This window comes from Stegodyphus dumicola, chromosome X1, assembly GCF_044657685.1.
Source record: "Stegodyphus dumicola isolate Sdum_Otavi_A_Nest chromosome X1, ASM4465768v1".
Classification (NCBI taxonomy): Eukaryota; Metazoa; Arthropoda; class Arachnida; order Araneae; family Eresidae; genus Stegodyphus; species Stegodyphus dumicola.
In genome coordinates this window covers 144,201,551-144,228,451 of record NC_140780.1, presented here as the reverse complement: position 1 = coordinate 144,228,451, position 26,901 = coordinate 144,201,551, and the positions used below count along the sequence as shown (strand labels likewise).

Sequence of the window (26,901 nt, the reverse complement as noted above, 5' to 3'; positions counted from 1 at the left end):
TGTAGGTTTCTTTTCACATGTTGCTTTATATTGAAGTTTTACTACTTATTTATTTTACGTGAACGCTTCACATTATGTTTTAATGTTTAGGGTAGCGTCTATGCATTAATTTCTTAGGTTTTGAATTCCATATTGAAGTGTCTGAATTGGTTCTTTCTTTATATTGTATTGTAATATTCGAAGTGAGGTTGAACTGTTAATCACACTATAATTATCAGAAGTCTGAGATTTGTTAGAGTTCTGTTGCTTCTTAGTGGTTTCAAAATTACTGCTGTAGTGTCATTTTTTCCCAAGTGGCCTCCTTTCGCATTACGAAGAGGAGGCTAAGCATTTTCCTCTCTGTCTGGCCTAATATTTTGCTTGTCTAACGGGGTCTTCTCTTCCCAACAGGTCAGTGTAATTACTCTGCCTGTGTATAAACCAGTTTTGTTTCAGTTTTTTCCGAATTTAGAGTCTCTCTTTCAAGTGCTGTTTCTCTTAAAACCATTGAAAGTTAAATGTTGAACAAAAAAGAAATGTAAATAAAAATTTAATGAGTACTCGTAATGAAAGTTAGTGGGGCCAAACTGTCTTTTGTTAAGGCTGCTCAAAATGTGCTTTTTATCAGTTGTTTTAAGCATACTTTATTAAAATTTTCCCTTAATTTGAGCTATTTTGGCATATTGGGAGGTTTTATGAACCTATTTGCGAAGATCTATTTAAAATTGATTTCACAAATAAAAATTCGTTTTGAAATCAAATCAGAGATGTTTTATTATTATCGAAGTAAAATTCTGCAGAATAACTTTCCTATTTGTTTTGCAAAGCACTCTGAAAGTTTCTTTTGGACTTGTTTTCGTTCTCTTGGCAAATACATGACAGAATTATTTTTTGAAAATACTGATGTCTTTTGCTTATAAGAATGACTGATGCAACTGTATGCGTGCCGCTGTAAAGAGCACATGTTTCCCAGTGTCTTGTTTTTTCTTTAATTGGGTAATTCTTCGCTAGAAGATCAGACATTGCTTTTTGTGTTATTTAACAATTTCTTCATCTTATCTTCAGTTAAAAGCTCTTCTTCATAATGAGCGCTTTTATTATCAAGGGGTTTTATAAGACCCCAATTCTTCTTTTGTAATTTTCTGATTCATTGTTTGACTTCTCTGTCTTCCATATGTGAAAATTCTTTGGCATCGATTGCTTTTGAAATTTGTAAGATTTTTAGGACTTCATTTTCAGTCGATGGAAATTGTTTAAAGTAGCAGATAAATTCTTTCCGGTGTTGATGGATGAATGTTGCACCACGTATGAATGAAATTCTAGCAGTGGACAAATAAAATGGGATCCTTTAAGGTACTGCTATACGCGAAATCACGCTTTACAAGTCTGCGCTCAGCAAGTACCTGCCGTATTAAAAATGATAGACTATGAAATATGACTTGGAAGAATGGTATGAGTTATGTGGAATGCAGATTGGGAGTTTAGTCGTGATAGGTAAACGGTCTATACAGATGACCGGAAATAATAAAAATTTAGATGGGTGTACTATAAAGTATTTTACTCCTGGACCATGGATTAGTCATAAACAGTACTTGTGTAAAAACAGATTAAAGTATATGAATTCCCTGTTTAAGAAAGGAATTTCTCTATGACAGTATGCAGTCCGTATCATAGCTGGAATAGCGAGGTGTTGTGTCTTCAGGGAAACAAAATCTGTTATTCTGTAATTTTTACTGAAAATGTGTGTTTAAATTTTGTTACCTAGGTAACCTATTTTTAACTCTTTCTATATGAAAATGAAACCAAATACAGACAAAGAAATAAAATTGCATTCCTTCCCTTGGTGCAGTTATTAACCACTTTAACTTAATGGGAGCCAATTTTAAGTTTATAAAATTTTGGCTAGCTGCAATTATATATTGCACTTTTAATATTTCAGTTATGAGTGCATTACACAAAGTATAAAAATGTGTGGTATAATATGTTAAAGAAAAGGTATACTCTTTGTATTATTTACAAAAAAATTCAGCAAGATGAAAATTAACTACAAGGAAATCATATTTTAATGTGAAATTTAACATTGCATTTCTTCTGAGAGTTTTTTTTCTCCCTCTGGTACATGCTATGTTATGGCTAAATCCATGCAGTCGTCCGGATGTGTGTTTGTTATTCTGTATCTGAACATTGATTTTAACAAGTTTGTTGTTGAAAATCCTCTTTCACATTTTTAAGTAGATTGAAAGCAGGAATTTATCTTTTTAAAAGTTTAACAGTTCATGATTTTTCTGATCTAGGACTATTCAAATGGCTTTTTGTGATATTCTTCATCTTAATTAGGATGAAAAGCAGTTATTTCTATTTCTAGATCAGTAGAATTGTTAACATATTTGCAATCTTTTACCACTTTTCTACTATACTAGTTTTATGTGATGGGTTTGAAGTGAATGTAGTAGTTGGTATAATTTTATATACACTCAAAACATCTAATTTAGAAACTAATTTAAGCTCGATGAGATTTTCCAAATGTTTGTTTCAGTTTTCTTATATTTCACGCTTTAGTTCTCCAGATTTTCAAAGTGGCAAAATGTACATTGCATTATGGTAAAAATGTATATTCCTTATATTTGTGTAATATTTTTACAAAATTAATTTTGATTTAAAATGAATTTAAAATAACTCCCTCGTAACACTAATAAATGTATGTACATTTTTTTAAAAATATTTATATAATGCGTGTTTGGTTCTTACAATATTTTGAGCTATTATATTACTAATTCTGTATGTGAGTTAAGACAGTTTAATATAGAATACCTGCTTCAAGGCTAAAAGTATTTGGATTGTGTTTTACCTTTCGTGTGTTTTGAGACGTACATTCTATTCTACAATTTACGGAATTTCTCGGTATTGGACATCTCACATAGCTGTCAAAATTTTATTCCTATGTTTAGGTTTCATAGTACAATAAGTTGAGCATCCCTACATTAGTATATGACTTTGATTCCTTTGAAAGAAAAAAAAGAGTATCTTAGTTTTCTTGAATTTTTGGTCAAAATTTTAGTATATATGTAATTGCAATATCTCTGTCACAAAATTTTATTTAAATTTTTTTGCAACATTTCAAAATGCTGTATCATTCAATGGCATTTGATGTGTTTTGGCTTGCTGTATTAAAGCTGGGCTCGAACCCGGGCAGCTAGATAATATGTCCTTTCCCTGAGTGAAATATTGCTATAATTTCATTAAAGTGATGTAATATTTCAGGATAATTTCTTGTACATTGGACTAAGCTCTCCTCTCTCATGGATGAGTGTACCTAAGTAAAGAACTTAAAATGAGAAACGATTCTTGCGTTAAAATTCTGAATGAAATATTTATTTTATGGTTTATGACTTTTGTTTCCAAGATGTTTTTCGAAAATCTGTTTGTAGAATGGTGTTTTTGAGCCCTTTCTAAAAATAAAAAAACAAAAAACTATAAAAGTATATTTGTAGAGCTCTTTTAATGTCAATATATTGGGAGTTTGATTCGTACTCTTTTTTGATCTGTTATGTCACTAATTCTGTGTGTGAATTAAGATAGTTTAATATATAATGTAGATTACGTCTTACGTTAAAATTGTGAATGAAATATCTATTTTATGGTTTATGTCTTTTGTTTCCAAGATGTTTTTCGAGAGCTGTTTTTAGAATGGTGTTTTTGAGCCTTTTAAAAAAAAAAAAAAAAAAAAAAAAAAAAAAAAAGCTATAAAAGTATATATGTATAGCTCTTTTAATGTCAATATATTGCGAGTTTGATTCGTACTCTTTTTTGATCTGTTATGTCACTAATTCTGTGTGTGAATTAAGAGTTTTATATGTAACACCTGCTTCAAAGCTAACAGTATAGTTTATTTTGTTTATTTGTCATTTAAAATTACCTGCTTATTGACTTTCGGTGCCATCTTTGTACCAGCGCTAAAATTATTTACTTTTCTCGAAGATCATTATCCCTTTTATTCTGTGTATCCGTAATAACTGTATAATTTTTTTTCTTTCATTTTTCATGTTGTACCCATACATTAAAAACCCCCTTTCGCTAACTGTACTTCTGTCGTATTAGGAAACTCATTTTCTTTTCTATCGACTGCAATCATGATTTTAGTAACAATGTAACACATTGCTGGAATTTAAAACAAAGAAGGCTACTTTTGAAGTTTTATATATTAAGAAACAATATTAGATATTTCTCTTTGTGTATAATTATTCTTTAATTTCAAAGTAGTTAAAATCTAATGATTCCTTCCCCTCCCCCCCTTGGCCTCTTCTAGTGTAATTTGTCGTCATTTTTGTGCACTCTTGGATTGCAGTACATGATATCATGAAAGAAAAGGAACGGAGAAATAGTGCAGAGCAAAAAGACATCTGTGGCTGGTAATTCTTGTTTTATATTAAACTTTATTTTCACTAGAAATGCTTGAATGTTATAATTTGTAGGTTTCTTTTCACATGTTGCTTTATATTGAAGTTTTACTACTTATTTATTTTACGTGAACGCTTCACATTATGTTTTAATGTTTAGGGTAGCGTCTATGCATTAATTTCTTAGGTTTTGAATTCCATATTGAAGTGTCTGAATTGGTTCTTTCTTTATATTGTATTGTAATATTCGAAGTGAGGTTGAACTGTTAATCACACTATAATTATCAGAAGTCTGAGATTTGTTAGAGTTCTGTTGCTTCTTAGTGGTTTCAAAATTACTGCTGTAGTGTCATTTTTTCCCAAGTGGCCTCCTTTCCCATTACGAAGAGGAGGCTAAGCATTTTCCTCTCTGTGTGGCCTAATATTTTGCTTGTCTAACGGGGTCTTCTCTTCCCAACAGGTCAGTGTAATTACTCTGCCTGTGTATAAACCAGTTTTGTTTCAGTTTTTTCCGAATTTAGAGTCTCTCTTTCAAGTGCTGTTTCTCTTAAAACCATTGAAAGTTAAATGTTGAACAAAAAAGAAATGTAAATAAAAATTTAATGAGTACTCGTAATGAAAGTTAGTGGGGCCAAACTGTCTTTTGTTAAGGCTGCTCAAAATGTGCTTTTTATCAGTTGTTTTAAGCATACTTTATTAAAATTTTCCCTTAATTTGAGCTATTTTGGCATATTGGGAGGTTTTATGAACCTATTTGCGAAGATCTATTTAAAATTGATTTCACAAATAAAAATTCGTTTTGAAATCAAATCAGAGATGTTTTATTATTATCGAAGTAAAATTCTGCAGAATAACTTTCCTATTTGTTTTGCAAAGCACTCTGAAAGTTTCTTTTGGACTTGTTTTCGTTCTCTTGGCAAATACATGACAGAATTATTTTTTGAAAATACTGATGTCTTTTGCTTATAAGAATGACTGATGCAACTGTATGCGTGCCGCTGTAAAGAGCACATGTTTCCCAGTGTCTTGTTTTTTCTTTAATTGGGTAATTCTTCGCTAGAAGATCAGACATTGCTTTTTGTGTTATTTAACAATTTCTTCATCTTATCTTCAGTTAAAAGCTCTTCTTCATAATGAGCGCTTTTATTATCAAGGGGTTTTATAAGACCCCAATTCTTCTTTTGTAATTTTCTGATTCATTGTTTGACTTCTCTGTCTTCCATATGTGAAAATTCTTTGGCATCGATTGCTTTTGAAATTTGTAAGATTTTTAGGACTTCATTTTCAGTCGATGGAAATTGTTTAAAGTAGCAGATAAATTCTTTCCGGTGTTGATGGATGAATGTTGCACCACGTATGAATGAAATTCTAGCAGTGGACAAATAAAATGGGATCCTTTAAGGTACTGCTATACGCGAAATCACGCTTTACAAGTCTGCGCTCAGCAAGTACCTGCCGTATTAAAAATGATAGACTATGAAATATGACTTGGAAGAATGGTATGAGTTATGTGGAATGCAGATTGGGAGTTTAGTCGTGATAGGTAAACGGTCTATACAGATGACCGGAAATAATAAAAATTTAGATGGGTGTACTATAAAGTATTTTACTCCTGGACCATGGATTAGTCATAAACAGTACTTGTGTAAAAACAGATTAAAGTATATGAATTCCCTGTTTAAGAAAGGAATTTCTCTATGACAGTATGCAGTCCGTATCATAGCTGGAATAGCGAGGTGTTGTGTCTTCAGGGAAACAAAATCTGTTATTCTGTAATTTTTACTGAAAATGTGTGTTTAAATTTTGTTACCTAGGTAACCTATTTTTAACTCTTTCTATATGAAAATGAAACCAAATACAGACAAAGAAATAAAATTGCATTCCTTCCCTTGGTGCAGTTATTAACCACTTTAACTTAATGGGAGCCAATTTTAAGTTTATAAAATTTTGGCTAGCTGCAATTATATATTGCACTTTTAATATTTCAGTTATGAGTGCATTACACAAAGTATAAAAATGTGTGGTATAATATGTTAAAGAAAAGGTATACTCTTTGTATTATTTACAAAAAAATTCAGCAAGATGAAAATTAACTACAAGGAAATCATATTTTAATGTGAAATTTAACATTGCATTTTTTCTGAGAGTTTTTTTTCTCCCTCTGGTACATGCTATGTTATGGCTAAATCCATGCAGTCGTCCGGATGTGTGTTTGTTATTCTGTATCTGAACATTGATTTTAACAAGTTTGTTGTTGAAAATCCTCTTTCACATTTTTAAGTAGATTGAAAGCAGGAATTTATCTTTTTAAAAGTTTAACAGTTCATGATTTTTCTGATCTAGGACTATTCAAATGGCTTTTTGTGATATTCTTCATCTTAATTAGGATGAAAAGCAGTTATTTCTATTTCTAGATCAGTAGAATTGTTAACATATTTGCAATCTTTTACCACTTTTCTACTATACTAGTTTTATGTGATGGGTTTGAAGTGAATGTAGTAGTTGGTATAATTTTATATACACTCAAAACATCTAATTTAGAAACTAATTTAAGCTCGATGAGATTTTCCAAATGTTTGTTTCAGTTTTCTTATATTTCACGCTTTAGTTCTCCAGATTTTCAAAGTGGCAAAATGTACATTGCATTATGGTAAAAATGTATATTCCTTATATTTGTGTAATATTTTTACAAAATTAATTTTGATTTAAAATGAATTTAAAATAACTCCCTCGTAACACTAATAAATGTATGTACATTTTTTTAAAAATATTTATATAATGCGTGTTTGGTTCTTACAATATTTTGAGCTATTATATTACTAATTCTGTATGTGAGTTAAGACAGTTTAATATAGAATACCTGCTTCAAGGCTAAAAGTATTTGGATTGTGTTTTACCTTTCGTGTGTTTTGAGACGTACGTTCTATTCTACAATTTACGGAATTTCTCGGTATTGGACATCTCACATAGCTGTCAAAATTTTATTCCTATGTTTAGGTTTCATAGTACAATAAGTTGAGCATCCCTACATTAGTATATGACTTTGATTCCTTTGAAAGAAAAAAAAGAGTATCCTAGTTTTCTTGAATTTTTGGTCAAAATTTTAGTATATATGTAATTGCAATATCTCTGTCACAAAATTTTATTTAAATTTTTTTGCAACATTTCAAAATGCTGTATCATTCAATGGCAATTGATGTGTTTTGGCTTGCTGTATTAAAGCTGGGCTCGAACCCGGGCAGCTAGATAATATGTCCTTTCCCTGAGTGAAATATTGCTATAATTTCATTAAAGTGATGTAATATTTCAGGATAATTTCTTGTACATTGGACTAAGCTCTCCTCTCTCATGGATGAGTGTACCTAAGTAAAGAACTTAAAATGAGAAACGATTCTTGCGTTAAAATTCTGAATGAAATATTTATTTTATGGTTTATGACTTTTGTTTCCAAGATGTTTTTCGAAAATCTGTTTGTAGAATGGTGTTTTTGAGCCCTTTCTAAAAATAAAAAAACAAAAAACTATAAAAGTATATTTGTAGAGCTCTTTTAATGTCAATATATTGCGAGTTTGATTCTTACTCTTTTTTGATCTGTTATGTCACTAATTCTGTGTGTGAATTAAGATAGTTTTATATGTAACACCTGCTTCAAAGCTAACAGTATAGTTTATTTTGTTTATTTGTCATTTAAAATTACCTGCTTATTGACTTTCGGTGCCATCTTTGTACCAGCGCTAAAATTATTTACTTTTCTCGAAGATCATTATCCCTTTTATTCTGTGTATCCGTAATAACTGTATAATTTTTTTTCTTTCATTTTTCATGTTGTACCCATACATTAAAAACCCCCTTTCGCTAACTGTACTTCTGTCGTATTAGGAAACTCATTTTCTTTTCTATCGACTGCAATCATGATTTTAGTAACAATGTAACACATTGCTGGAATTTAAAACAAAGAAGGCTACTTTTGAAGTTTTATATATTAAGAAACAATATTAGATATTTCTCTTTGTGTATAATTATTCTTTAATTTCAAAGTAGTTAAAATCTAATGATTCTTTCCCCTCCCCCCCTTGGCCTCTTCTAGTGTAATTTGTCGTCATTTTTGTGCACTCTTGGATTGCAGTACATGATATCATGAAAGAAAAGGAACGGAGAAATAGTGCAGAGCAAAAAGACATCTGTGGCTGGTAATTCTTGTTTTATATTAAACTTTATTTTCACTAGAAATGCTTGAATGTTATAATTTGTAGGTTTCTTTTCACATGTTGCTTTATATTGAAGTTTTACTACTTATTTATTTTACGTGAACGCTTCACATTATGTTTTAATGTTTAGGGTAGCGTCTATGCATTAATTTCTTAGGTTTTGAATTCCATATTGAAGTGTCTGAATTGGTTCTTTCTTTATATTGTATTGTAATATTCGAAGTGAGGTTGAACTGTTAATCACACTATAATTATCAGAAGTCTGAGATTTGTTAGAGTTCTGTTGCTTCTTAGTGGTTTCAAAATTACTGCTGTAGTGTCATTTTTTCCCAAGTGGCCTCCTTTCGCATTACGAAGAGGAGGCTAAGCATTTTCCTCTCTGTCTGGCCTAATATTTTGCTTGTCTAACGGGGGTCTTCTCTTCCCAACAGGTCAGTGTAATTACTCTGCCTGTGTATAAACCAGTTTTGTTTCAGTTTTTTCCGAATTTAGAGTCTCTCTTTCAAGTGCTGTTTCTCTTAAAACCATTGAAAGTTAAATGTTGAACAAAAAAGAAATGTAAATAAAAATTTAATGAGTACTCGTAATGAAAGTTAGTGGGGCCAAACTGTCTTTTGTTAAGGCTGCTCAAAATGTGCTTTTTATCAGTTGTTTTAAGCATACTTTATTAAAATTTTCCCTTAATTTGAGCTATTTTGGCATATTGGGAGGTTTTATGAACCTATTTGCGAAGATCTATTTAAAATTGATTTCACAAATAAAAATTCGTTTTGAAATCAAATCAGAGATGTTTTATTATTATTGAAGTAAAATTCTGCAGAATAACTTTCCTATTTGTTTTGCAAAGCACTCTGAAAGTTTCTTTTGGACTTGTTTTCGTTCTCTTGGCAAATACATGACAGAATTATTTTTTGAAAATACTGATGTCTTTTGCTTATAAGAATGACTGATGCAACTGTATGCGTGCCGCTGTAAAGAGCACATGTTTCCCAGTGTCCTGTTTTTTCTTTAATTGGGTAATTCTTCGCTAGAAGATCAGACATTGCTTTTTGTGTTATTTAACAATTTCTTCATCTTATCTTCAGTTAAAAGCTCTTCTTCATAATGAGCGCTTTTATTATCAAGGGGTTTTATAAGACCCCAATTCTTCTTTTGTAATTTTCTGATTCATTGTTTGACTTCTCTGTCTTCCATATGTGAAAATTCTTTGGCATCGATTGCTTTTGAAATTTGTAAGATTTTTAGGACTTCATTTTCAGTCGATGGAAATTGTTTAAAGTAGCAGATAAATTCTTTCCGGTGTTGATGGATGAATGTTGCACCACGTATGAATGAAATTCTAGCAGTGGACAAATAAAATGGGATCCTTTAAGGTACTGCTATACGCGAAATCACGCTTTACAAGTCTGCGCTCAGCAAGTACCTGCCGTATTAAAAATGATAGACTATGAAATATGACTTGGAAGAATGGTATGAGTTATGTGGAATGCAGATTGGGAGTTTAGTCGTGATAGGTAAACGGTCTATACAGATGACCGGAAATAATAAAAATTTAGATGGGTGTACTATAAAGTATTTTACTCCTGGACCATGGATTAGTCATAAACAGTACTTGTGTAAAAACAGATTAAAGTATATGAATTCCCTGTTTAAGAAAGGAATTTCTCTATGACAGTATGCAGTCCGTATCATAGCTGGAATAGCGAGGTGTTGTGTCTTCAGGGAAACAAAATCTGTTATTCTGTAATTTTTACTGAAAATGTGTGTTTAAATTTTGTTACCTAGGTAACCTATTTTTAACTCTTTCTATATGAAAATGAAACCAAATACAGACAAAGAAATAAAATTGCATTCCTTCCCTTGGTGCAGTTATTAACCACTTTAACTTAATGGGAGCCAATTTTAAGTTTATAAAATTTTGGCTAGCTGCAATTATATATTGCACTTTTAATATTTCAGTTATGAGTGCATTACACAAAGTATAAAAATGTGTGGTATAATATGTTAAAGAAAAGGTATACTCTTTGTATTATTTACAAAAAAATTCAGCAAGATGAAAATTAACTACAAGGAAATCATATTTTAATGTGAAATTTAACATTGCATTTCTTCTGAGAGTTTTTTTTCTCCCTCTGGTACATGCTATGTTATGGCTAAATCCATGCAGTCGTCCGGATGTGTGTTTGTTATTCTGTATCTGAACATTGATTTTAACAAGTTTGTTGTTGAAAATCCTCTTTCACATTTTTAAGTAGATTGAAAGCAGGAATTTATCTTTTTAAAAGTTTAACAGTTCATGATTTTTCTGATCTAGGACTATTCAAATGGCTTTTTGTGATATTCTTCATCTTAATTAGGATGAAAAGCAGTTATTTCTATTTCTAGATCAGTAGAATTGTTAACATATTTGCAATCTTTTACCACTTTTCTACTATACTAGTTTTATGTGATGGGTTTGAAGTGAATGTAGTAGTTGGTATAATTTTATATACACTTCAAAACATCTAATTTAGAAACTAATTTAAGCTCGATGAGATTTTCCAAATGTTTGTTTCAGTTTTCTTATATTTCACGCTTTAGTTCTCCAGATTTTCAAAGTGGCAAAATGTACATTGCATTATGGTAAAAATGTATATTCCTTATATTTGTGTAATATTTTTACAAAATTAATTTTGATTTAAAATGAATTTAAAATAACTCCCTCGTAACACTAATAAATGTATGTACATTTTTTTAAAAATATTTATATAATGCGTGTTTGGTTCTTACAATATTTTGAGCTATTATATTACTAATTCTGTATGTGAGTTAAGACAGTTTAATATAGAATACCTGCTTCAAGGCTAAAAGTATTTGGATTGTGTTTTACCTTTCGTGTGTTTTGAGACGTACGTTCTATTCTACAATTTACGGAATTTCTCGGTATTGGACATCTCACATAGCTGTCAAAATTTTATTCCTATGTTTAGGTTTCATAGTACAATAAGTTGAGCATCCCTACATTAGTATATGACTTTGATTCCTTTGAAAGAAAAAAAGAGTATCTTAGTTTTCTTGAATTTTTGGTCAAAATTTTAGTATATATGTAATTGCAATATCTCTGTCACAAAATTTTATTTAAATTTTTTTGCAACATTTCAAAATGCTGTATCATTCAATGGCATTTGATGTGTTTTGGCTTGCTGTATTAAAGCTGGGCTCGAACCCGGGCAGCTAGATAATATGTCCTTTCCCTGAGTGAAATATTGCTATAATTTCATTAAAGTGATGTAATATTTCAGGATAATTTCTTGTACATTGGACTAAGCTCTCCTCTCTCATGGATGAGTGTACCTAAGTAAAGAACTTAAAATGAGAAACGATTCTTGCGTTAAAATTCTGAATGAAATATTTATTTTATGGTTTATGACTTTTGTTTCCAAGATGTTTTTCGAAAATCTGTTTGTAGAATGGTGTTTTTGAGCCCTTTCTAAAAATAAAAAAACAAAAAACTATAAAAGTATATTTGTAGAGCTCTTTTAATGTCAATATATTGCGAGTTTGATTCTTACTCTTTTTTTATCTGTTATGTCAGTAATTCTGTGTGTGAATTAAGATAGTTTAATATATAATGTAGATTACGTCTTACGTTAAAATTGTGAATGAAATATCTATTTTATGGTTTATGACTTTTGTTTCCAAGATGTTTTTCGAGAGCTGTTTTTAGAATGGTGTTTTTGAGCCTTTTTTTTAAAAAAAAAAAAAAAAAAGCTATAAAAGTATATATGTATAGCTCTTTTAATGTCAATATATTGGGAGTTTGATTCGTACTCTTTTTTGATCTGTTATGTCACTAATTCTGTGTGTGAATTAAGATAGTTTTATATGTAACACCTGCTTCAAAGCTAACAGTATAGTTTATTTTGTTTATTTGTCATTTAAAATTACCTGCTTATTGACTTTCGGTGCCGTCGTTGTACCAGCGCTAAAATTATTTACTTTTCTCGAAGATCATTATCCCTTTTATTCTGTGTATCCGTAATAACTGTATAATTTTTTTTCTTTCATTTTTCATGTTGTACCCATACATTAAAAACCCCCTTTCGCTAACTGTACTTCTGTCGTATTAGGAAACTCATTTTCTTTTCTATCGACTGCAATCATGATTTTAGTAACAATGTAACACATTGCTGGAATTTAAAACAAAGAAGGCTACTTTTGAAGTTTTATATATTAAGAAACAATATTAGATATTTCTCTTTGTGTATAATTATTCTTTAATTTCAAAGTAGTTAAAATCTAATGATTCCTTCCCCTCCCCCCCTTGGCCTCTTCTAGTGTAATTTGTCATCATTTTTGTGCACTCTTGGATTGCAGTACATGATATCATGAAAGAAAAGGAACGGAGAAATAGTGCAGAGCAAAAAGACATCTGTGGCTGGTAATTCTTGTTTTATATTAAACTTTATTTTCACTAGAAATGCTTGAATGTTATAATTTGTAGGTTTCTTTTCACATGTTGCTTTATATTGAAGTTTTACTACTTATTTATTTTACGTGAACGCTTCACATTATGTTTTAATGTTTAGGGTAGCGTCTATGCATTAATTTCTTAGGTTTTGAATTCCATATTGAAGTGTCTGAATTGGTTCTTTCTTTATATTGTATTGTAATATTCGAAGTGAGGTTGAACTGTTAATCACACTATAATTATCAGAAGTCTGAGATTTGTTAGAGTTCTGTTGCTTCTTAGTGGTTTCAAAATTACTGCTGTAGTGTCATTTTTTCCCAAGTGGCCTCCTTTCGCATTACGAAGAGGAGGCTAAGCATTTTCCTCTCTGTCTGGCCTAATATTTTGCTTGTCTAACGGGGTCTTCTCTTCCCAACAGGTCAGTGTAATTACTCTGCCTGTGTATAAACCAGTTTTGTTTCAGTTTTTTCCGAATTTAGAGTCTCTCTTTCAAGTGCTGTTTCTCTTAAAACCATTGAAAGTTAAATGTTGAACAAAAAAGAAATGTAAATAAAAATTTAATGAGTACTCGTAATGAAAGTTAGTGGGGCCAAACTGTCTTTTGTTAAGGCTGCTCAAAATGTGCTTTTTATCAGTTGTTTTAAGCATACTTTATTAAAATTTTCCCTTAATTTGAGCTATTTTGGCATATTGGGAGGTTTTATGAACCTATTTGCGAAGATCTATTTAAAATTGATTTCACAAATAAAAATTCGTTTTGAAATCAAATCAGAGATGTTTTATTATTATCGAAGTAAAATTCTGCAGAATAACTTTCCTATTTGTTTTGCAAAGCACTCTGAAAGTTTCTTTTGGACTTGTTTTCGTTCTCTTGGCAAATACATGACAGAATTATTTTTTGAAAATACTGATGTCTTTTGCTTATAAGAATGACTGATGCAACTGTATGCGTGCCGCTGTAAAGAGCACATGTTTCCCAGTGTCCTGTTTTTTCTTTAATTGGGTAATTCTTCGCTAGAAGATCAGACATTGCTTTTTGTGTTATTTAACAATTTCTTCATCTTATCTTCAGTTAAAAGCTCTTCTTCATAATGAGCGCTTTTATTATCAAGGGGTTTTATAAGACCCCAATTCTTCTTTTGTAATTTTCTGATTCATTTTTTGACTTCTCTGTCTTCCATATGTGAAAATTCTTTGGCATCGATTGCTTTTGAAATTTGTAAGATTTTTAGGACTTCATTTTCAGTCGATGGAAATTGTTTAAAGTAGCAGATAAATTCTTTCCGGTGTTGATGGATGAATGTTGCACCACGTATGAATGAAATTCTAGCAGTGGACAAATAAAATGGGATCCTTTAAGGTACTGCTATACGCGAAATCACGCTTTACAAGTCTGCGCTCAGCAAGTACCTGCCGTATTAAAAATGATAGACTATGAAATATGACTTGGAAGAATGGTATGAGTTATGTGGAATGCAGATTGGGAGTTTAGTCGTGATAGGTAAACGGTCTATACAGATGACCGGAAATAATAAAAATTTAGATGGGTGTACTATAAAGTATTTTACTCCTGGACCATGGATTAGTCATAAACAGTACTTGTGTAAAAACAGATTAAAGTATATGAATTCCCTGTTTAAGAAAGGAATTTCTCTATGACAGTATGCAGTCCGTATCATAGCTGGAATAGCGAGGTGTTGTGTCTTCAGGGAAACAAAATCTGTTATTCTGTAATTTTTACTGAAAATGTGTGTTTAAATTTTGTTACCTAGGTAACCTATTTTTAACTCTTTCTATATGAAAATGAAAGCAAATACAGACAAAGAAATAAAATTGCATTCCTTCCCTTGGTGCAGTTATTAACCACTTTAACTTAATGGGAGCCAATTTTAAGTTTATAAAATTTTGGCTAGCTGCAATTATATATTGCACTTTTAATATTTCAGTTATGAGTGCATTACACAAAGTATAAAAATGTGTGGTATAATATGTTAAAGAAAAGGTATACTCTTTGTATTATTTACAAAAAAATTCAGCAAGATGAAAATTAACTACAAGGAAATCATATTTTAATGTGAAATTTAACATTGCATTTCTTCTGAGAGTTTTTTTTCTCCCTCTGGTACATGCTATGTTATGGCTAAATCCATGCAGTCGTCCGGATGTGTGTTTGTTATTCTGTATCTGAACATTGATTTTAACAAGTTTGTTGTTGAAAATCCTCTTTCACATTTTTAAGTAGATTGAAAGCAGGAATTTATCTTTTTAAAAGTTTAACAGTTCATGATTTTTCTGATCTAGGACTATTCAAATGGCTTTTTGTGATATTCTTCATCTTAATTAGGATGAAAAGCAGTTATTTCTATTTCTAGATCAGTAGAATTGTTAACATATTTGCAATCTTTTACCACTTTTCTACTATACTAGTTTTATGTGATGGGTTTGAAGTGAATGTAGTAGTTGGTATAATTTTATATACACTCAAAACATCTAATTTAGAAACTAATTTAAGCTCGATGAGATTTTCCAAATGTTTGTTTCAGTTTTCTTATATTTCACGCTTTAGTTCTCCAGATTTTCAAAGTGGCAAAATGTACATTGCATTATGGTAAAAATGTATATTCCTTATATTTGTGTAATATTTTTACAAAATTAATTTTGATTTAAAATGAATTTAAAATAACTCCCTCGTAACACTAATAAATGTATGTACATTTTTTTAAAAATATTTATATAATGCGTGTTTGGTTCTTACAATATTTTGAGCTATTATATTACTAATTCTGTATGTGAGTTAAGACAGTTTAATATAGAATACCTGCTTCAAGGCTAAAAGTATTTGGATTGTGTTTTACCTTTCGTGTGTTTTGAGACGTACGTTCTATTCTACAATTTACGGAATTTCTCGGTATTGGACATCTCACATAGCTGTCAAAATTTTATTCCTATGTTTAGGTTTCATAGTACAATAAGTTGAGCATCCCTACATTAGTATATGACTTTGATTCCTTTGAAAGAAAAAAAAGAGTATCTTAGTTTTCTTGAATTTTTGGTCAAAATTTTAGTATATATGTAATTGCAATATCTCTGTCACAAAATTTTATTTAAATTTTTTTGCAACATTTCAAAATGCTGTATCATTCAATGGCATTTGATGTGTTTTGGCTTGCTGTATTAAAGCTGGGCTCGAACCCGGGCAGCTAGATAATATGTCCTTTCCCTGAGTGAAATATTGCTATAATTTCATTAAAGTGATGTAATATTTCAGGATAATTTCTTGTACATTGGACTAAGCTCTCCTCTCTCATGGATGAGTGTACCTAAGTAAAGAACTTAAAATGAGAAACGATTCTTGCGTTAAAATTCTGAATGAAATATTTATTTTATGGTTTATGACTTTTGTTTCCAAGATGTTTTTCGAAAATCTGTTTGTAGAATGGTGTTTTTGAGCCCTTTCTAAAAATAAAAAAACAAAAAACTATAAAAGTATATTTGTAGAGCTCTTTTAATGTCAATATATTGGGAGTTTGATTCGTACTCTTTTTTGATCTGTTATGTCACTAATTCTGTGTGTGAATTAAGATAGTTTAATATATAATGTAGATTACGTCTTACGTTAAAATTGTGAATGAAATATCTATTTTATGGTTTATGACTTTTGTTTCCAAGATGTTTTTCGAGAGCTGTTTTTAGAATGGTGTTTTTGAGCCTTTTTAAAAAAAAAAAAAAAAAAAAAAAAAAAAAAAGCTATAAAAGTATATATGTATAGCTCTTTTAATGTCAATATATTGGGAGTTTGATTCGTACTCTTTTTTGATCTGTTATGTCACTAATTCTGTGTGTGAATTAAGATAGTTTTATATGTAACACCTGCTTCAAAGCTAACAGTATAGTTTATTTTGTTTATTTGTCATTTAAAATTACCTGCTTATTGACTTTCGGTGCCATCTTTGTACCAGCGCTAAAATTATTTACTTTTCTCGAAGATCATTATCCCTTTTATTCTGTGTATCCGTAATAACTGTATAATTTTTTTTCTTTCATTTTTCATGTTGTACCCATACATTAAAAACCCCCTTTCGCTAACTGTACTTCTGTCGTATTAGGAAACTCATTTTCTTTTCTATCGACTGCAATCATGATTTTAGTAACAATGTAACACATTGCTGGAATTTAAAACAAAGAAGGCTACTTTTGAAGTTTTATATATTAAGAAACAATATTAGATATTTCCCTTTGTGTATAATTATTCTTTAATTTCAAAGTAGTTAAAATCTAATGATTCCTTCCCCTCCCCCCCCTTGGCCTCTTCTAGTGTAATTTGTCGTCATTTTTGTGCACTCTTGGATTGCAGTACATGATATCATGAAAGAAAAGGAACGGAGAAATAGTGCAGAGCAAAAAGACATCTGTGGCTGGTAATTCTTGTTTTATATTAAACTTTATTTTCACTAGAAATGCTTGAATGTTTTAATTTGTAGGTTTCTTTTCACATGTTGCTTTATATTGAAGTTTTACTACTTATTTATTTTACGTGAACGCTTGACATTATGTTTTAATGTTTAGGGTAGCATCTATGCATTAATTTCTTAGGTTTTGAATTCCATATTGAAGTGTCTGAATTGGTTCTTTCTTTATATTGTATTGTAATATTCGAAGTGAGGTTGAACTGTTAATCACACTATAATTATCAGAAGTCTGAGATTTGTTAGAGTTCTGTTGCTTCTTAGTGGTTTCAAAATTACTGCTGTAGTGTCATTTTTTCCCAAGTGGCCTCCTTTCGCATTACGAAGAGGAGGCTAAGCATTTTCCTCTCTGTCTGGCCTAATATTTTGCTTGTCTAACGGGGTCTTCTCTTCCCAACAGGTCAGTGTAATTACTCTGCCTGTGTATAAACCAGTTTTGTTTCAGTTTTTTCCGAATTTAGAGTCTCTCTTTCAAGTGCTGTTTCTCTTAAAACCATTGAAAGTTAAATGTTGAACAAAAAAGAAATGTAAATAAAAATTTAATGAGTACTCGTAATGAAAGTTAGTGGGGCCAAACTGTCTTTTGTTAAGGCTGCTCAAAATGTGCTTTTTATCAGTTGTTTTAAGCATACTTTATTAAAATTTTCCCTTAATTTGAGCTATTTTGGCATATTGGGAGGTTTTATGAACCTATTTGCGAAGATCTATTTAAAATTGATTTCACAAATAAAAATTCGTTTTGAAATCAAATCAGAGATGTTTTATTATTATCGAAGTAAAATTCTGCAGAATAACTTTCCTATTTGTTTTGCAAAGCACTCTGAAAGTTTCTTTTGGACTTGTTTTCGTTCTCTTGGCAAATACATGACAGAATTATTTTTTGAAAATACTGATGTCTTTTGCTTATAAGAATGACTGATGCAACTGTATGCGTGCCGCTGTAAAGAGCACATGTTTCCCAGTGTCCTGTTTTTTCTTTAATTGGGTAATTCTTCGCTAGAAGATCAGACATTGCTTTTTGTGTTATTTAACAATTTCTTCATCTTATCTTCAGTTAAAAGCTCTTCTTCATAATGAGCGCTTTTATTATCAAGGGGTTTTATAAGACCCCAATTCTTCTTTTGTAATTTTCTGATTCATTTTTTGACTTCTCTGTCTTCCATATGTGAAAATTCTTTGGCATCGATTGCTTTTGAAATTTGTAAGATTTTTAGGACTTCATTTTCAGTCGATGGAAATTGTTTAAAGTAGCAGATAAATTCTTTCCGGTGTTGATGGATGAATGTTGCACCACGTATGAATGAAATTCTAGCAGTGGACAAATAAAATGGGATCCTTTAAGGTACTGCTATACGCGAAATCACGCTTTACAAGTCTGCGCTCAGCAAGTACCTGCCGTATTAAAAATGATAGACTATGAAATATGACTTGGAAGAATGGTATGAGTTATGTGGAATGCAGATTGGGAGTTTAGTCGTGATAGGTAAACGGTCTATACAGATGACCGGAAATAATAAAAATTTAGATGGGTGTACTATAAAGTATTTTACTCCTGGACCATGGATTAGTCATAAACAGTACTTGTGTAAAAACAGATTAAAGTATATGAATTCCCTGTTTAAGAAAGGAATTTCTCTATGACAGTATGCAGTCCGTATCATAGCTGGAATAGCGAGGTGTTGTGTCTTCAGGGAAACAAAATCTGTTATTCTGTAATTTTTACTGAAAATGTGTGTTTAAATTTTGTTACCTAGGTAACCTATTTTTAACTCTTTCTATATGAAAATGAAAGCAAATACAGACAAAGAAATAAAATTGCATTCCTTCCCTTGGTGCAGTTATTAACCACTTTAACTTAATGGGAGCCAATTTTAAGTTTATAAAATTTTGGCTAGCTGCAATTATATATTGCACTTTTAATATTTCAGTTATGAGTGCATTACACAAAGTATAAAAATGTGTGGTATAATATGTTAAAGAAAAGGTATACTCTTTGTATTATTTACAAAAAAATTCAGCAAGATGAAAATTAACTACAAGGAAATCATATTTTAATGTGAAATTTAACATTGCATTTCTTCTGAGAGTTTTTTTTCTCCCTCTGGTACATGCTATGTTATGGCTAAATCCATGCAGTCGTCCGGATGTGTGTTTGTTATTCTGTATCTGAACATTGATTTTAACAAGTTTGTTGTTGAAAATCCTCTTTCACATTTTTAAGTAGATTGAAAGCAGGAATTTATCTTTTTAAAAGTTTAACAGTTCATGATTTTTCTGATCTAGGACTATTCAAATGGCTTTTTGTGATATTCTTCATCTTAATTAGGATGAAAAGCAGTTATTTCTATTTCTAGATCAGTAGAATTGTTAACATATTTGCAATCTTTTACCACTTTTCTACTATACTAGTTTTATGTGATGGGTTTGAAGTGAATGTAGTAGTTGGTATAATTTTATATACACTCAAAACATCTAATTTAGAAACTAATTTAAGCTCGATGAGATTTTCCAAATGTTTGTTTCAGTTTTCTTATATTTCACGCTTTAGTTCTCCAGATTTTCAAAGTGGCAAAATGTACATTGCATTATGGTAAAAATGTATATTCCTTATATTTGTGTAATATTTTTACAAAATTAATTTTGATTTAAAATGAATTTAAAATAACTCCCTCGTAACACTAATAAATGTATGTACATTTTTTTAAAAATATTTATATAATGCGTGTTTGGTTCTTACAATATTTTGAGCTATTATATTACTAATTCTGTATGTGAGTTAAGACAGTTTAATATAGAATACCTGCTTCAAGGCTAAAAGTATTTGGATTGTGTTTTACCTTTCGTGTGTTTTGAGACGTACGTTCTATTCTACAATTTACGGAATTTCTCGGTATTGGACATCTCACATAGCTGTCAAAATTTTATTCCTATGTTTAGGTTTCATAGTACAATAAGTTGAGCATCCCTACATTAGTATATGACTTTGATTCCTTTGAAAGAAAAAAAGAGTATCTTAGTTTTCTTGAATTTTTGGTCAAAATTTTAGTATATAAGTAATTGCAATATCTCTTTCACAAAATTTTATTTAAATTTTTTTGCAACATTTCAAAATGCTGTATCATTCAATGGCATTTGATGTCTTTTGGCTTGCTGTATTAAAGCTGGGCTCGAACCCGGGCAGCTAGATAATATGTCCTTTCCCTGAGTGAAATATTGCTATAATTTCTTTAAAGTGATGTAATATTTCAGGATAATTTCTTGTACATTGGACTAAGCTCTCCTCTCTCATGGATGAGTGTACCTAAGTAAAGAACTTAAAATGAGAAACGGTTCTTGCGTTAAAATTCTGAATGAAATATTTATTTTATGGTTTATGACTTTTGTTTCCAAGATGTTTTTCGAAAATCTGTTTGTAGAATGGTGTTTTTGAGCCCTTTCTAAAAATAAAAAAACAAAAAACTATAAAAGTATATTTGTAGAGCTCTTTTAATGTCAATATATTGCGAGTTTGATTCTTACTCTTTTTTTATCTGTTATGTCAGTAATTCTGTGTGTGAATTAAGATAGTTTAATATATAATGTAGATTACGTCTTACGTTAAAATTGTGAATGAAATATGTATTTTATGGTTTATGACTTTTGTTTCCAAGATGTTTTTCGAAAGCTGTTTTTAGAATGGTGTTTTTGAGCCTTTTAAAAAAAAAAAAAAAAAAAAAAAAAAAAAAAAAAAAAAAGCTATAAAAGTATATATGTATAGCTCTTTTAATGTCAATATATTGGGAGTTTGATTCGTACTCTTTTTTGATCTGTTATGTCACTAATTCTGTGTGTGAATTAAGATAGTTTTATATGTAACACCTGCTTCAAAGCTAACAGTATAGTTTATTTTGTTTATTTGTCATTTAAAATTACCTGCTTATTGACTTTCGGTGCCATCTTTGTACCAGCGCTAAAATTATTTACTTTTCTCGAAGATCATTATCCCTTTTATTCTGTGTATCCGTAATAACTGTATAATTTTTTTTCTTTCATTTTTCATGTTGTACCCATACATTAAAAACCCTCTTTCGCTAACTGTACTTCTGTCGTATTAGGAAACTCATTTTCTTTTCTATCGACTGCAATCATGATTTTAGTAACAATGTAACACATTGCTGGAATTTAAAACAAAGAAGGCTACTTTTGAAGTTTTATATATTAAGAAACAATATTAGATATTTCTCTTTGTGTATAATTATTCTTTAATTTCAAAGTAGTTAAAATCTAATGATTCCTTCCCCTCCCCCCCCTTGGCCTCTTCTAGTGTAATTTGTCATCATTTTTGTGCACTCTTGGATTGCAGTACATGATATCATGAAAGAAAAGGAACGGAGAAATAGTGCAGAGCAAAAAGACATCTGTGGCTGGTAATTCTTGTTTTATATTAAACTTTATTTTCACTAGAAATGCTTGAATGTTATAATTTGTAGGTTTCTTTTCACATGTTGCTTTATATTGAAGTTTTACTACTTATTTATTTTACGTGAACGCTTCACATTATGTTTTAATGTTTAGGGTAGCGTCTATGCATTAATTTCTTAGGTTTTGAATTCCATATTGAAGTGTCTGAATTGGTTCTTTCTTTATATTGTATTGTAATATTCGAAGTGAGGTTGAACTGTTAATCACACTATAATTATCAGAAGTCTGAGATTTGTTAGAGTTCTGTTGCTTCTTAGTGGTTTCAAAATTACTGCTGTAGTGTCATTTTTTCCCAAGTGGCCTCCTTTCGCATTACGAAGAGGAGGCTAAGCATTTTCCTCTCTGTCTGGCCTAATATTTTGCTTGTCTAACGGGGTCTTCTCTTCCCAACAGGTCAGTGTAATTACTCTGCCTGTGTATAAACCAGTTTTGTTTCAGTTTTTTCCGAATTTAGAGTCTCTCTTTCAAGTGCTGTTTCTCTTAAAACCATTGAAAGTTAAATGTTGAACAAAAAAGAAATGTAAATAAAAATTTAATGAGTACTCGTAATGAAAGTTAGTGGGGCCAAACTGTCTTTTGTTAAGGCTGCTCAAAATGTGCTTTTTATCAGTTGTTTTAAGCATACTTTATTAAAATTTTCCCTTAATTTGAGCTATTTTGGCATATTGGGAGGTTTTATGAACCTATTTGCGAAGATCTATTTAAAATTGATTTCACAAATAAAAATTCGTTTTGAAATCAAATCAGAGATGTTTTATTATTATCGAAGTAAAATTCTGCAGAATAACTTTCCTATTTGTTTTGCAAAGCACTCTGAAAGTTTCTTTTGGACTTGTTTTCGTTCTCTTGGCAAATACATGACAGAATTATTTTTTGAAAATACTGATGTCTTTTGCTTATAAGAATGACTGATGCAACTGTATGCGTGCCGCTGTAAAGAGCACATGTTTCCCAGTGTCCTGTTTTTTCTTTAATTGGGTAATTCTTCGCTAGAAGATCAGACATTGCTTTTTGTGTTATTTAACAATTTCTTCATCTTATCTTCAGTTAAAAGCTCTTCTTCATAATGAGCGCTTTTATTATCAAGGGGTTTTATAAGACCCCAATTCTTCTTTTGTAATTTTCTGATTCATTGTTTGACTTCTCTGTCTTCCATATGTGAAAATTCTTTGGCATCGATTGCTTTTGAAATTTGTAAGATTTTTAGGACTTCATTTTCAGTCGATGGAAATTGTTTAAAGTAGCAGATAAATTCTTTCCGGTGTTGATGGATGAATGTTGCACCACGTATGAATGAAATTCTAGCAGTGGACAAATAAAATGGGATCCTTTAAGGTACTGCTATACGCGAAATCACGCTTTACAAGTCTGCGCTCAGCAAGTACCTGCCGTATTAAAAATGATAGACTATGAAATATGACTTGGAAGAATGGTATGAGTTATGTGGAATGCAGATTGGGAGTTTAGTCGTGATAGGTAAACGGTCTATACAGATGACCGGAAATAATAAAAATTTAGATGGGTGTACTATAAAGTATTTTACTCCTGGACCATGGATTAGTCATAAACAGTACTTGTGTAAAAACAGATTAAAGTATATGAATTCCCTGTTTAAGAAAGGAATTTCTCTATGACAGTATGCAGTCCGTATCATAGCTGGAATAGCGAGGTGTTGTGTCTTCAGGGAAACAAAATCTGTTATTCTGTAATTTTTACTGAAAATGTGTGTTTAAATTTTGTTACCTAGGTAACCTATTTTTAACTCTTTCTATATGAAAATGAAACCAAATACAGACAAAGAAATAAAATTGCATTCCTTCCCTTGGTGCAGTTATTAACCACTTTAACTTAATGGGAGCCAATTTTAAGTTTATAAAATTTTGGCTAGCTGCAATTATATATTGCACTTTTAATATTTCAGTTCTGAGTGCATTACACAAAGTATAAAAATGTGTGGTATAATATGTTAAAGAAGAGGTATACTCTTTGTATTATTTACAAAAAAATTCAGCAAGATGAAAATTAACTACAAGGAAATCATATTTTAATGTGAAATTTAACATTGCATTTCTTCTGAGAGTTCTTTTTCTCCCTCTGGTACATGCTATGTTATGGCTAAATCCATGCAGTCGTCCGGATGTGTGTTTGTTATTCTGTATCTGAACATTGATTTTAACAAGTTTGTTGTTGAAAATCCTCTTTCACATTTTTAAGTAGATTGAAAGCAGGAATTTATCTTTTTAAAAGTTTAACAGTTCATGATTTTTCTGATCTAGGACTATTCAAATGGCTTTTTGTGATATTCTTCATCTTAATTAGGATGAAAAGCAGTTATTTCTATTTCTAGATCAGTAGAATTGTTAACATATTTGCAATCTTTTACCACTTTTCTACTATACTAGTTTTATGTGATGGGTTTGAAGTGAATGTAGTAGTTGGTATAATTTTATATACACTCAAAACATCTAATTTAGAAACTAATTTAAGCTCGATGAGATTTTCCAAATGTTTGTTTCAGTTTTCTTATATTTCACGCTTTAGTTCTCCAGATTTTCAAAGTGGCAAAATGTACATTGCATTATGGTAAAAATGTATATTCCTTATATTTGTGTAATATTTTTACAAAATTAATTTTGATTTAAAATGAATTTAAAATAACTCCCTCGTAACACTAATAAATGTATGTACATTTTTTAAAAAATATTTATATAATGCGTGTTTGGTTCTTACAATATTTTGAGCTATTATATTACTAATTCTGTATGTGAGTTAAGACAGTTTAATATAGAATACCTGCTTCAAGGCTAAAAGTATTTGGATTGTGTTTTACCTTTCGTGTGTTTTGAGACGTACGTTCTATTCTACAATTTACGGAATTTCTCGGTATTGGACATCTCACATAGCTGTCAAAATTTTATTCCTATGTTTAGGTTTCATAGTACAATAAGTTGAGCATCCCTACATTAGTATATGACTTTGATTCCTTTGAAAGAAAAAAAAGAGTATCTTAGTTTTCTTGAATTTTTGGTCAAAATTTTAGTATATATGTAATTGCAATATCTCTGTCACAAAATTTTATTTAAATTTTTTTGCAACATTTCAAAATGCTGTATCATTCAATGGCATTTGATGTGTTTTGGCTTGCTGTATTAAAGCTGGGCTCGAACCCGGGCAGCTAGATAATATGTCCTTTCCCTGAGTGAAATATTGCTATAATTTCATTAAAGTGATGTAATATTTCAGGATAATTTCTTGTACATTGGACTAAGCTCTCCTCTCTCATGGATGAGTGTACCTAAGTAAAGAACTTAAAATGAGAAACGATTCTTGCGTTAAAATTCTGAATGAAATATTTATTTTATGGTTTATGACTTTTGTTTCCAAGATGTTTTTCGAAAATCTGTTTGTAGAATGGTGTTTTTGAGCCCTTTCTAAAAATAAAAAAACAAAAAACTATAAAAGTATATTTGTAGAGCTCTTTTAATGTCAATATATTGCGAGTTTGATTCTTACTCTTTTTTTATCTGTTATGTCAGTAATTCTGTGTGTGAATTAAGATAGTTTAATATATAATGTAGATTACGTCTTACGTTAAAATTGTGAATGAAATATGTATTTTATGGTTTATGACTTTTGTTTCCAAGATGTTTTTCGAAAGCTGTTTTTAGAATGGTGTTTTTGAGCCTTTTTTTTTTTTAAAAAAAAAAAAAAAAAAAGCTATAAAAGTATATATGTATAGCTCTTTTAATGTCAATATATTGGGAGTTTGATTCGTACTCTTTTTTGATCTGTTATGTCACTAATTCTGTGTGTGAATTAAGATAGTTTAATATATAATGTAGATTACGTCTTACGTTAAAATTGTGAATGAAATATGTATTTTATGGTTTATGACTTTTGTTTCCAAGATGTTTTTCGAAAGCTGTTTTTAGAATGGTGTTTTTGAGCCTTTTTAAAAAAAAAAAAAAAAAAGCTATAAAAGTATATATGTATAGCTCTTTTAATGTCAATATATTGGGAGTTTGATTCGTACTCTTTTTTGATCTGTTATGTCACTAATTCTGTGTGTGAATTAAGATAGTTTTATATGTAACACCTGCTTAAAAGCTAACAGTATAGTTTATTTTGTTTATTTGTCATTTAAAATTACCTGCTTATTGACTTTCGGTGCTATCTTTGTACCAGCGCTAAAATTATTTACTTTTCTCGAAGATCATTATCCCTTTTATTCTGTGTATCCGTAATAACTGTATAATTTTTTTTCTTTCATTTTTCATGTTGTACCCATACATTAAAAACCCCCTTTCGCTAACTGTACTTCTGTCGTATTAGGAAACTCATTTTCTTTTCTATCGACTGCAATCATGATTTTAGTAACAATGTAACACATTGCTGGAATTTAAAACAAAGAAGGCTACTTTTGAAGTTTTATATATTAAGAAACAATATTAGATATTTCTCTTTGTGTATAATTATTCTTTAATTTCAAAGTAGTTAAAATCTAATGATTCCTTCCCCTCCCCCCCCCTTGGCCTCTTCTAGTGTAATTTGTCATCATTTTTGTGCACTCTTGGATTGCAGAACATGATATCATGAAAGAAAAGGAACGGAGAAATAGTGCAGGGCAAAAAGACATCTGTGGCTGGTAATTCTTGTTTTATATTAAACTTTATTTTCACTAGAAATGCTTGAATGTTATAATTTGTAGGTCCCTTTTCACATGTTGCTTTATATTGAAGTTTTACTACTTATTTATTTTACGTGAACGCTTCACATTATGTTTTAATGTTTAGGGTAGCGTCTATGCATTAATTTCTTAGGTTTTGAATTCCATATTGAAGTGTCTGAATTGGTTCTTTCTTTATATTGTATTGTAATATTCGAAGTGAGGTTGAACTGTTAATCAAACTATAATTATCAGAAGTCTGAGATTTGTTAGA

At 30.3% G+C, this 26,901-nt stretch overlaps 1 long non-coding RNA gene across 1 annotated transcript; it reads left to right on the top strand.

Moving 5' to 3' along the window:
* Positions 1-8,462: 8,462 nt before the first annotated feature.
* LOC146993289 (uncharacterized) lies at positions 8,463-24,592 on the top strand. The gene is made up of 3 exons (XR_015038369.1): positions 8,463-8,566; positions 12,902-17,452; positions 21,804-24,592. It is a non-coding gene; the product is annotated as an uncharacterized LOC146993289 (long non-coding RNA).
* The last annotated feature ends 2,309 nt before the right edge of the window (positions 24,593-26,901 follow it).